The sequence below is a fragment of the Drosophila ananassae genome, assembly GCF_017639315.1.
Source record: "Drosophila ananassae strain 14024-0371.13 chromosome Y unlocalized genomic scaffold, ASM1763931v2 tig00000090, whole genome shotgun sequence".
NCBI lineage: Eukaryota > Metazoa > Arthropoda > Insecta > Diptera > Drosophilidae > Drosophila > Drosophila ananassae.
Window position 1 is genome coordinate 545,793 of NW_025319054.1, and position 13,480 is coordinate 559,272.

Sequence of the window (13,480 nt, forward strand, 5' to 3'; positions counted from 1 at the left end):
TTAAATTAGCGCAATTTGGGACGGAAGAGTTGGTTTCCACTGCAGTTGATACAGTGAAAACTGCGAACATATCTGCACGAAATAGAGAAAAGGGTTTACCATATGTTCTTCATCTCAAAACAACTGCTAAATATATGGTTACCGTTAATATTGACACAAATGACGGACTTGTAAATGGAGCAACAGGTCAGCTAAAACAAATTGACCATTGCGTAGTTAATGGCTCAAATTTAATAACGCGACTTTGGATTAATTTTTTCGAGCCCATGGTTGGTGCAATCGCCAGATCAAAAGTTCGAAATAGTCCAGATCCCGAATGGACTCCTATAGTAAAAGCCTCTCGAGTTTTTTAGTGTGGAAGATCAGAGAAGGCTTCTGTTGACAGAAAACAATTCCCAATTGTTTCTGCTGAGGGTATTACCATCCATAAAAGCCAAGGAGCAACATATAGCAAAGTCGCGGTGCATCTTAAAAGAGGCATTAAACGAGCTTCACTATATGTTGTATTCAGTAGAGCTACTAGCGCATCGGGACTTTTCCTTCTAGGCGACTTTGTTCCTCCAACAAGATTTGGAGCTCCAAATGTCCAAGCCGAACTTCAAAATTTAATAGAGGAAAAGTTCTTGACTACGCATTACGAGCTTATGGTTAACAGAAACGAAGCAAACTGCCTATATTACCATAATGTTGAGTCTCTACGAAGCCATCGCGATGATATTTTTAACGACCCTATTATTTGTTCTGCAAATTTTATTTGTTTTGTCGAAACTTGGACTCTTCCCAGCGAAGATTTTTATTTGCAAGATTTCGATATTATAAAAAGAATTTACAGCAATCGATTAAATGGTTTTGGGAGAAATGGAATAATTATTTATGCCAAGCAAAACATTTCTGAAAATGTAAGGTTTTTGTTTGAGACAAATAAGTCTTTAAATCCTAGAACCATATATCAATATATTGCTTTTAAATATCTTGATCTTTTATTGTTGTTTATAGAAATCCTGCGTGTCCTATAACACAATTTCGAAATGAAGTTATGGCGGATGTAGAAGGAATACGCAGATTAGAAAATAATAGAGAATTGGTAATATTAGGAGATTTTAATATATGCAGATCCAGAAGCACTGATAAACTTGAAGAGGCTTTAAGTAAACATAACCTTAGTCCAATTAATAATATTGCAACTACAAAACATTTAACGCAAGTTGATTGGATATTTGCTGAAAATGAGCTGAGGAATGCTGTAGCTATTACATATAAAACAACCTACACTCATCATGATGGAATTTTCTTAAGATATTAATTTATTTATTTATCATATTTATTAATTTATTTATTAAATTCATTAACATAATCCTTATCCTTATCCGATCCTTATGAAATTTTGTAGATAAGATTTTTTGGCCAAATATAACATGTGTGGAACGTCCCAACTCTCTAACTTAAAAAACAACAAAGTTATGTCATTTCCGATCAATCAGTTATATGGCAGCTATAGGATATAGCCGTTCCGACTTGTATACTGCCTGCAAACAAAAGAAGGATGTGTGCAAACTTTCAACTCGATAGCTTTAAAACTGAGAGACTAGTTTGCGTAGAAACAGACAGACGGACATGCTTATATCGACTCAGGAGGTGATCCTGATCAAGAATATATATACTTTATAGGGTCGGAGATGTCTCCTTCACTGCGTTGCACACTTTTGACCAAAATTATAATACCCTCTGCAAGAGTGTTGGCACCTAGTGCCAAGACCTACTACCCTATATGCACACTTAGTAATTTGATCCAATCAATATGCATCAGCATGTCGCAATATACAAACCCACTAACCGATTTTCTCACCTATAAACAATTAGTAATAAGCATAAAACTATATCCAACCTATTAACCCAGCACTAATAGACGGCGCCAAAAGCAGAAGCAGCATATCAGCGGGAAGAATGACCGACTGACCGATGCAAGTAAAAACCAGCCAGCTAAGCCGAAATGCGCAAGCAGTACATGAACAAACAATCTGAGTCAGCAGACTCAGAGGTGGGTGACCCTGGCATTAACCTTAGTTTAGCACGTCCAGAACTTTGACCTTTCTTAGATTTAATGATGTATAATTTAGCATCTTATATAAGAGTTATTCTTCTGAAATAAAGACAGTTCCGAAATCAGAGTCAATCGTCTCGTTACTCAGTGTCTGAACCACGGCACTTAAAATCAACCTACTTCTAGTGATCCTGTGTAAAACGGTTCACAAGTAGAATCCACGGCATACCAGTCTACTTCTAGTGTTGCTCCCGTGAAACGGACCACAAGTAGACCCCGCGTCACCTCCTTACTTCTCGTGTTGCTCCCGTGAAACGGACCACCAGCAGACCCCGCGCTATCTAACCTACTTAGAGTGTTGCTCCCGTGAAACGGACCGCCAGTAGGACCGGCCGATAAGGAATCAGCCGAACCACCATACCACCGGTACTTGAGGAAAACCACCCCAGGACTTCAAGCACATCAACTCATGCCTGATCACAGGAAGCGTCTGGCCAACCCGAGCAGTCCCTTGCAGAATCCAGGTAAATTTAGTCAGGACTATTTACGGTTTTGACTACGACTCCGGGACCTACCGTTACTCCCGTGAGTTCAAGTTTGACGTAGCTGCCGCATAACGCTCTACGGACGAACATTTGGTGACCCCGACGTGATCCTTTAGGATCACAACTTGAACACAAACCTCAACGCAATTTAATTCAACAAGAAAAAAAAAAAACAAAAAAAAAAAAAAAAAAAAAGGAGAGAGAAGAGATACATTGCAACAATGGGATCAAAATCAGACCCCGTAATCCAAATGCTCATTGATGAGCAAATTGAAAGCAACATAGTCATCCAAAGGCTAATAAGAAACTTCACTAAGGACTCTGCAGAGCGTAAACTCAAGGGAGGATACTTCGAAGAGAAACTCAGACAGCTCACTCACTCATGGACCCAGTTTAAAAAAAATGATGCCAAGCTCAATGAGCTAGCACTAAGTCCTGAGAATGAGTATTTCACAAAGGCAAAAGCGCTAGAAGAGCTTGTGAAAAAATATGAAGCAATATTTTCGGATGGAATCCCATCAGTGTCAGGCCCGTCACAAAGGCCCCGGAAAACAGGCGAAAATCTCGAGCCAAAGGCACAATCATCACGAGGAAACGAAGGAGAAGACCTTCGATTAACATCATTAAAACGAAGACATGAAGGACGATTAGACGATATGGAAGACTTGCTGTGCAACCGCACCGAAGGACGGGAAGTGTCCACACACGTCAGACAACACATGAAGGAGCTATGGAAGGAAATCGTCACGGGATACCATGATCTCATCGACCTGGAATCAGCCATAAAAAATGATGGACACACCGATGACAGATTTCAGGTTGTACGAGCAGAATATTTTTCGTTTTTGAGCGAAGAATCGAAATCAACTTCAGCATCAACACAAAAACTCGCGATTGCACCTCCGTTTGTAATACCACCAGTAGAAATTCCAAAGTTTGACGGAGACTACCGGCATTGGCTACGATTCTAGGAAATTTTTACGGAATGCATCCACGATCAAGACTACAGTGATGCAGTAAAATACCGTCATTTGGAGAATCATGTAACAGGTGAAGCACAAAACCTAATCGCAACGGACAGACCAGTTACCAGGATGCATGGCAACGACTAAAGAATCGATACCACAATGAACGGCTGTTGATTAAATCCGCGATTCAAGAGCTTTTCGGACACCCCAGAACAAATGGATCAGCGGACCAGCTGCGCAGCTTACATGATACCGTGCTCCGAACGGTCGCCACTCTCGACGCACTCAAAGTGTCAACAGACAACTGGGACCCAATCTTGATACACATCATTGAGGAAAGATTGGATCCACACACGCTGTCAGCTCTAGAACTAGCCGTCACCGATCCAACCAATCGACAATCTCTGAAGCAGATGTTAGAAAACCTTAAGCGTCTGGCAACCAGTCAAGTAACAATGCAGAAAAATACATCGGCGGCTCCACTTCGATCCAGTTCATCACGATGGGTGTGTTCAGCCACAGCCCTGCTTACAGATAAGCCCACCGTTCTTTTACCAACCGCCCAAGTGGCAGTACATGGCCCAGCCGGAACCCATCAGCAATGCCGCACACTCCTAGATTCTGGATCACAGATTAACATAATCATCAGAAGGATGGCTGACACACTTGGACTACAATTGGAGCCATCAACCCTGAACATCGCTGCACTGGGAGGAACAACAACAAGATTAGGAAAAAAGGCTGTGGTGACCCTATCATCATTAACCACTGACTTCGAAGATCAAATCAACGTCGTTGTACTACCGGAAATAATGCCCAATCAACCATCCCACCCTATTCAAGCGCCAAGAAATATCTCACCTCAGTTGCGCTTAGCCGATCCTGAATTTACGCAGCCCCAGAATATTGATCTGTTGTTGGGCGCCGAAATCATTTCCCAGCGTAGGCCACAACAGACATATTTGGAAGAAGGACAACCACTACTAAAAAATACCGCGCTTGGATGGATTGTGATGGGGCCAGTGCGACCGGCATCAGCTCCTAATAGCAAGGCAGAACAAGTCGTCGGTAATACGACGGCTTGGACACTGGAAGCTAACGAGCCACGACAAAGTTTGATTGCATGCATCGGCAAGGAGCAAATAGTAAAATCCGGAAGAGTACATAGTTCCCCACTCATTGCGGATCAACAATCCACAAGCCCAAGGTTGTCAACTCACAACTGAAGAGCACAGAGTGAAAGGGCCAGTAACCAAGGAAATTCAAGGAGTAGAAGTCACCTCCTATCTGGCATGGGTAACATGCATCTCCGAAAGGGAGCAAGAAGCAAGGTCAAGAGAGGACCAAGAGTCCTGTATGCGCACTGACCAACCAGAAAAAAGGTGTAGTACTTCATGGGATGCCCAAGGAGAATGGTTACGAGGGCGCGCAACAAGTCGAGGGAGACAACAGGTCGGATAGAATTATCGTTGGTAGAGATCTCACCCACATGATTCAAAATTTTTTTTTGTAGTAACTTTAGATTTTTAGTAATTAGTTTTAAGATACACAATATTTTCTAGCGCAAGGGTACACATCGGTTCACTAAGACGGTCCAACAACAACGCACAGCCCCTATTATTGAGTACCTCAATGGGGGGGGAGAATGTTGGCACCTAGTGCCAAGACCTACTACCCTATATGCACACTTAGAAATTTGATCCAATCAATATGCATCAGCATGTCGCAATATACAAACCCACTAACCGATTTTCTCACCTATAAACAATTAGTAATAAGCATAAAACTATATCCAACCTATTAACCCAGCACTAATAGACGGCGCCAAAAGCAGAAGCAGCATATCAGCGGGAAGAATGACCGACTGACCGATGCAAGTAAAAACCAGCCAGCTAAGCCGAAATGCGCAAGCAGTACATGAACAAACAATCTGAGTCAGCAGACTCAGAGGTGGGTGACCCTGGCATTAACCTTAGTTTAGCACGTCCAGAACTTTGACCTTTCTTAGATTTAATGATGTATAATTTAGCATCTTTTATAAGAGTTATTTTTCTGAAATAAAGACAGTTCCGAAATCAGAGTCAATCGTCTCGTTACTCAGTGTCTGAACCACGGCACTTAAAATCAACCTACTTCTAGTGATCCTGTGTAAAACGGTTCACAAGTAGAATCCGCGGCATACCAGTCTACTTCTAGTGTTGCTCCCGTGAAACGGACCACAAGTAGACCCCGCGTCACCTCCTTACTTCTCGTGTTGCTCCCGTGAAACGGACCACCAGCAGACCCCGCGCTATCTAACCTACTTAGAGTGTTGCTCCCGTGAAACGAACCGCCAGTAGGACCGGCCGATAAGGAATCAGCCGAACCACCATACCACCGGTACTTGAGGAAAACCACCCCAGGACTTCAAGCACATCAACTCATGCCTGATCACAGCAAGCGTCTGGCCAACCCGAGCAGTCCCTTGCAGAATCCAGGTAAATTTAGTCAGGACTATTTACGGTTTTGACTACGACTCCGGGACCTACCGTTACTCCCGTGAGTTCAAGTTTGACGTAGCTGCCGCATAACGCTCTACGGACGAACAAAGAGTATAAAAAAAACCTCTGATACAATAGAGAAACACTGTGAGTCTCTAAGGAGTCTAAGGAAATCAAAATTATAGAAAAAATAGACGGACATGCTTATATCGTAAAATGATATTGTTTTAATTAAATCATTTTTATTCCAAAAAAAGTCGACGGTTTGGGGAAAGTTTAGATAAATGTAAAAAAATGTTGGCTCTCTATTTAAACAAAATTGTTTTATATATTTTTTTCACTTTTTTGAACTGAACTAAAAATTTAATCTCCAATGATTTTTTTTCGTTGCGTTGATGTTCTGACATATATATATCTCATATGCGGTATATCAAAGTTGAGCAAGTTATTATATCCTCTCTCTCATATCCATATTGACTTTCAAATCCTTAAGTTTGTCTAAGATGCCTAGATTACAATTTATTAATGGGTCAGTGTGAATCCCTCGTGGCTCGGAAAATCCAATACTTAAAAAACTTGCTTTACGACTACTTGACCCAAAACGAGAACATTCCAAGAAAGCTTTGCGGAAATTAAAGGGAGAACGTGGGTGGATTCTAAGTTCATTAAGATGGAGCGGTAAAGGGAAAAAGAACGCCAGAACATGCCGCTTCGGAATGCTGGGACCAGCATGACAGTGCTTGGACCTCCTCAGTTTTTGGTTTAGTATAGGTGGAGAGGTGTACTTGATGGCTTATGTGACCCATCTATCATTTGTTTGTAGCCGGTCATCCTTGCACACAATTAAGACATCGATTTACATGTTGGTTCATTATTGGCGCCATTTCGGATGGGCCTGTAGATGTAAGAGACAGTCTGAGCCCGTCAAAAAGAGAAGGCACCGGGGGTGCCAATAAAAGCCCTCCGATTAGGAAATGGCCAGGTGTATGTGGAGACCGTTTCGATCTGTTGATAATGGGCACAGTGGACGTGAGTTTAAAAAAAGATTTGATCTGTGTGAGCAGCGTGAACAATTCTTGGTAGTGGTTTTAAGTAGGTAGTGGAGCGATTAAGATGAGTCTTGAGTACCTTTACTCTAGCCTCCCACAGCCACCTTATATTAAGGCTGTTAGGGGGATTGAAGTGCCATTAGATTCAACGTGGCGCGAGGGTGTGTGCGATGACCGTGAAAATAGAATTTCGAAGATCCTTTGCCAGATCCTGCTTCGATAAAATTAGTTCCTCCATTGCTGTATAGATTCTTGTAGAAACATCTAAGTCCGATAAATAAAAAAGATAAAGTTGAGATGAGATGAGAAAAGATAAACACCCGTGAAGGATGTTTAGGTTTCCATTTCTGATCACCAGCTCGGTAAAATGATGCTTTTTTGGTAAATCGGGTTTTTTTCTGATTGAGTCACCGTCTGATTCGTATAATCTCAGAGACATCCAAAAAATGGCAAGAGAGCGCTCAGGACATTGTGGCTGGATAACGATTTTTCCTTGATTTGGCTGATATCTGGAAGCAAGGCTACTTTCTGCACCATCCTTACAATTTGGAGGAGAGCCTCTCGTAATTCTATATATAATTTCAATTTAACTTCATCAAAATATAATTTTGATTGCGGGTGGCGTCAGTTATCTGCGAATGTTAGCCATATCGAATAGCAGATTGTTATATGAAGAGTAAGGTGATAAGTGAGTCGTCAACTGAGCAAACATGTGATGCGAGTTAATGGGTTGTCTTCTTTGTCTTCTTAGGCCAACAATATTCGACTTCTCAGAACCAATTTGGACCAAACCACCAGATGCTGGATATCTGTTGAGGCGTAAGACCCCGTGAGGTACCATCGGCAGGGTTTTTCTCCAAAGGTACATGGGTTGATTGGGCCCTGGTTCTTTGTTCCAAAATCTTGCAAATTCGGTTGGAGACGAATGACTTTCAATGTGTCGAGTTCCCTTTAGTCCAGTAGAAGACGATGGATGCTGTTGAGCCAAGCAGCCAAAGGCGAAGCTATTTAAAATAATTTATATATTCTAGTACCAGTTCTTTTTTTGGTTGTTTCTCCCCTGTTCTCATTCGCTTTACTGGTATTTGTACCGCATGCACTTTTGGGAGCTTTGCAGAGCTGCTGCACACTAGCTCATCTTGCATTTGTGTGCGTTCCCTGCCTCGCCTCTTACCAACGAAATGATAAACAACTGCATTGTTCTGAGTTTGAGCGGCTGCGAGTTTGTTGGTTAGATTGAACCCTCAAATAAAAACATTCAAAATTAATTGAAATCGAACCGTGAAATCGTCTGTTTATTTTAGCCGCTATTAAAAAACATTAATAGCGTAACAGATGCATCAGTCCAGAAATAAATGGACATGGGGATGTCGTACCCAATCGGGTAGCCAATATTGCTCCAGAGAGTTCGATTCGAGGAATTGTTATTGGCTTAGTGGGTGTGACTCGACTAAGCCACTTCAATAGGGCTGTGCTCACTCTCCCGGATTGATGTTGTATTCGGTGATAAGCACTGGCCGCATATGCTTGCAAAGAATTGTCACAGAAGACGTGTAGTTAACGTTTCTGGCCGAGCCATAGAGGAATTTTGAGATTCTCAATGTTTGGTAAGTGATGTGGGAATTCTTTACATCGAGATTGTAGAGTTGAATGAGAATGGACCGTCTTAATCGATAGCACATTGATTCTTATCGGGGTATCGGACCGCCACTGGCAGATGTACTTTAGAATAGCCCTTGGCAACAGTAATGACAGGAACTATAAAACCAAAGGGATGGTAGAGGCGAGCGATTTTGGTGGATATTTGGTGGATATCTGCGGCAAACACGTAACGATGTAGCCTCCATTTCAGGATGACTTCGCCTAAATCAATTTGCAATGGTGGGCCGATGCACAATATGTCGTTGGGAGATTTTCGAAGTGGTACATTATACACCACCTGCCAAATAATGTTGGCCTCTAGGAGTGATCACGTGATGTCAAGCTTCAGTAGTGGTGACTTCACAAAGTTTAACGTCAAAATATTCTTTGATGTGGGCACGAATCGGAAATAAATGGAAGCACAGGTGATTGCTGTGATCAGGCATGAGTTGATGTGCTTGAAGTCCTGGGGTGGTTTTCCTCAAGTACCGGTGGTATGGTGGTTCGGCTGATTCCTTATCGTCCGGTCCTACTTGGGGTCCGTTTCACGGGAGCAACACTCGAAGTAGACTAGTATGCCGCGGGTTCTACTTGTGAGCCGTTTACACAGGAGCCACTCGCAGTAGGTTGGATGACGCGGGTCTACTCGTGGGCCGTTTCACGGGAACAACACTCGAAGTAGACTGGTATGCCGCGGGTTCTACTTGTGGTCCATTTACATAGGATCACTCAAAGTAGATTGATTTTAAGGGCCGTGGTTCAGACACTGAGTAACGAGACGATTCACTCTGATTTCGCAACTATCTTTATTTCAGAAGAACAACTCTTATATAAGTCTAAGAAAGGTCAATGTTATGGACGTGCTAAAACTAATGTTAATGCCAGGGTCATCCACCTCTGAGCATTTCGCATTTCGGCTTAGCTGGCTGGTTTTTGCTTGCTTCGGTCAGTCGGTCATTCTTCCCGCTGATAATGCTGATGGTGACGGCCATCGTAATCGAAGGATGAATTCTAGAGACGCCCGTCTACTCGAAGCCAAACTAATCCAAAAAGGGGGATACGAAGCTAGCAAACTGGAGGAGGCAACCATTCCCTTTGTCTGCAACGTCCTTATTTCATCACCAAAATGAGCATGCTGAACTGCCCACAAAAGCATGTGAGTCCCCGTCTTGAGATAATGAACGTTTATATCATGAACGGTAAATACGCAAACACTCGCTGAAGAGCTGGAAAGGATTTAACGTATTTGCATGTCGCCAAGAGGTCTGTATATGGCGACTTTACCAATAAAATTAAAGGGCGAAGCTCTAAAGCTGGATTCTCGATTACTGTCGTCGCAGGCCAGTGCTCCTGTGTCTTTAACAGATAGGGCGGCCCTGACAACATAAACTGAACCCGATCAACTCAGTAGGAAGGGCTCCACGAGATAAGATATAAGCTGGTTTTTTCAACATAACGCCACTCCATGGAACTCGTCAGATTTTTGATGGTTGACACGCGGTTAGCGACAAAAACGTTAAACCTGGCAGGCTCATCTCAAATCCTGGATAACACAACTCGTGTTCGCACCAACAAAAATACTTCCCATTGTAAGCGCCTAGATTGTGAACCTCTGCGATCATTCTCGCCAACAACTAAGCTCCACCCAGCTCTAACCTCGGCACAGTTAACGTCTTAAGAGACGATACTTGAGACTTCACACATAGAAAGCGGCTCTGAGCCCCTGGGGACCTGGAAACTATGTAGACACATGCTCCGTAGGCTTCAATGCTGGCGTCACAAAATCAATGAATCTCCACGAGTGCTCCAGACGTAATCGCCAGCCGAGGAAATTCGGCACATTGGATGTGACAGGAGCTCAGCCAGATCTCCTGCCACTCGGTGGAAAAAACATGAGCTTTCATCCCAAGAAAGATGCTCTAGGCACAGCTTCTGCAAGAATATTTTTGCCTTAGTAACAACTGGACCAACAAGGCCCAGAGGATCGTACAACCTCGCTATTGATGATAGGACAGAACGTTGAGACCGCTTCGAAGTGGACTGAAAACCAGATAACGAAAGCAGCATCTGATCAGTGGAAGGATCCCAAGCCAATCCCTATGTTTTCGTGAAGTTGGTGCCGTCATCAAAAGTTAGATAAGACCAATCCGGTTTCCCCCTGCATCCCATGTAGTACTAGGCGTTTGTTCTAGTAGGACTCTGGTCCTTTATTGGCCCCTTTCTTGCTCCCTTTTGATGATGCCAATTACCCATGCCGCGTAATGTATCTCTTCCTAAATCCTTTAGAATTGGAGGTGACTTTAACTCCATGAATTTCCTTGTTTACACTCTGTCCTTGCACTCTGTGCTCTTCAGTTGTGAGTTGACAAACTTGGGCTTCGCCATGAGTGGGGAACTATGTAATCTTCCAGATTTTACTACTTGCTCCTTGCCGATGCATGCAATCAAACTTTGTTCCGATACGATTTCACCGATACCCTTTAGTTGCTCGTTAGCTTCCGGTGTCCAAGCCGCCGTATTACCGACGACTTGTTCTGCCTTGATATTAGGAGCTGATTCCGTTCGCACTGGCCCCATCACAATCCATCCAAGCGCGGTATTTTTTAGTAGTGGCTGTCCGTCTCCCAAATATGCCTGTTTTGGCCTCATAAGCTGGAAGATGATTTCGGCGCCCAACAGCAGATCACGATTCTGAGGCTGCGTAAATTCAGGATCGGCTAAGCGCATCTGAGGTGAGATATTTCTAGCACTATTCCTTTTTGGGTTCCGGGGCAGTGAAACAATGGTGAGACATGGCAGTTAAATGTGTTTATATAAAGGGTTTCTAACTCATACACACTAACAGTGGTTGTAGATGCTAACTGCTGAACTGAACTGAACTGAAATACGGGTCCCTTTCATATGTTTTGCTTATGGCTATTTGTGTATTCATACTTGGACATATACATATATATATTTTGTTTCAATTTTTCTTTATTTTAGTTCCTTGTCGGTACTTTATTATATTATATTTTTTTTATTATTTGCATCATTAAAATTTGTTATTTGTGTGCTTTGTTCTCTTTTTTTTTTAAATTTTGTCCAAGTCGTTTGCTTGGCTCATATATTTTTTTTTCAAACATTTATTAAGAAGTTTGTATAATTTATAAAAGCAATTGGCACACATTATGGCAACAATTAATAAAAGCATAATATTTACAAATTCCAAATTAATGTTATTTGGCTCAACTTTTTTTATTACGTTAGCAGTGGAATCCACTGAATTAACGTCAACATTATTTCAGGCATGTGCAATTGCATGCCGCGATTCTTCGCTCAGAAACGAAAAGTATTCTGCTCGTACAACCTGAAATCTATCATCGGTGTGTCCATCATTTTTTATGGCTGGTTCCAGGTTGATGAGATCATGATATTCCGTGACGATTTCCTTCCATAGCTCCTTCACGTGTTGTATGCCGGTTGTGGAAACTTCGCGTCCTTCGTTGCGGTTGCACAGAAAGTCTTCCATATCATCTAATCGTCCTTCATAACTTCGTTTAAATTATGTTAATTATGCCTGTTTTTCGGGTCCTTTGGGACGGGCCCTGATGCGATTCCATCGGAAAATATGCCTTCATACTTTTTCACAAGTTCTTTTAGCGATTTGGCTTTTGTGAAATACTCATTTTCCGGACTTTGTGCTAGCTCGTGGAGCTTGGAATCATTCCTTTTAAACTGGGTCCATGAGTGAGTGAGCTGTTTGAGTCTCTCTTCGAAATATCCTTCCTTGAGCTTTAGCTCATCAAGGAGCATTTCCCACGGTCTGATCCCACGGTTGCGATGTATCTTCCATTTGGTTTTTTTTTTGTTGATGAGTTGTGCACAGGTTGTGATCCTATCGAAAATAACCACTACCTCGAATTTGCACTAGCGGGGAAAACCGTAGATCCCGAAGTCGTACTCAAAGAATGTATGAAATGTGACTAAATTACCTGGATTCTGCAAGGGACTGCTCAGGTTGACCAGGTGCTTGCTGTGATCAGGCTGGAGTGGCTGGGGTACTTGAAGTCCTGGGCTGGTTCTCCTCAAGTACAGATGGTATGGTGGTTCGGCTGATTCCTTATCGGCCGGTCCTAGTCCGATTCACGGGAGCAACACTCGAAGTAGGTAGGGTAACGCGGAGTCTACTTGTGGTCCGTTTCACGGGAGCAACAACGAAGTGGACTGGTGTGCCGCGGGTTCTACTTTTGGTCCAGGAGCCACTCGATGTAGGTTCGATTATGAAAGTTCTACTGGTGGTCCGTTTACACTGAAGCCGCGCGAAGTAGATAGCTTTTATAGAGAGTTCTAACTTGTGAACCGTTTTACACAGGATCACTCGAAGTAGGTTGGTTTTAAGTGCCGTAGTTCAAACACTGAGTAACGAGACGATTCACTCTGATTTCGCAACTATCTTTATTTCAGAAGAACCATTCTTATATAAGATGATAATTATACATAATTAATTCTAAGAAAGATTTAAGATTCTTTTGTTAAATTTAACAAATTTAAGGCTGTGATAAATCTTCAAAGATTTAGTTTTTGGCAACCTTCGTGAAATCTAGCCGGCCATAATTAATTTAAATTCTACACTGGCATAACTTAGGTTATCAGCATTGTTTTGACATATAGTACTTGATATATTCGTTGATTTTGTTTCTTACGAATGTTTTTATAATAATTCTTTAAACTAATCAAATTTCTTTTCCGAGGTATTTCGACAGAGCTTTGTAATATG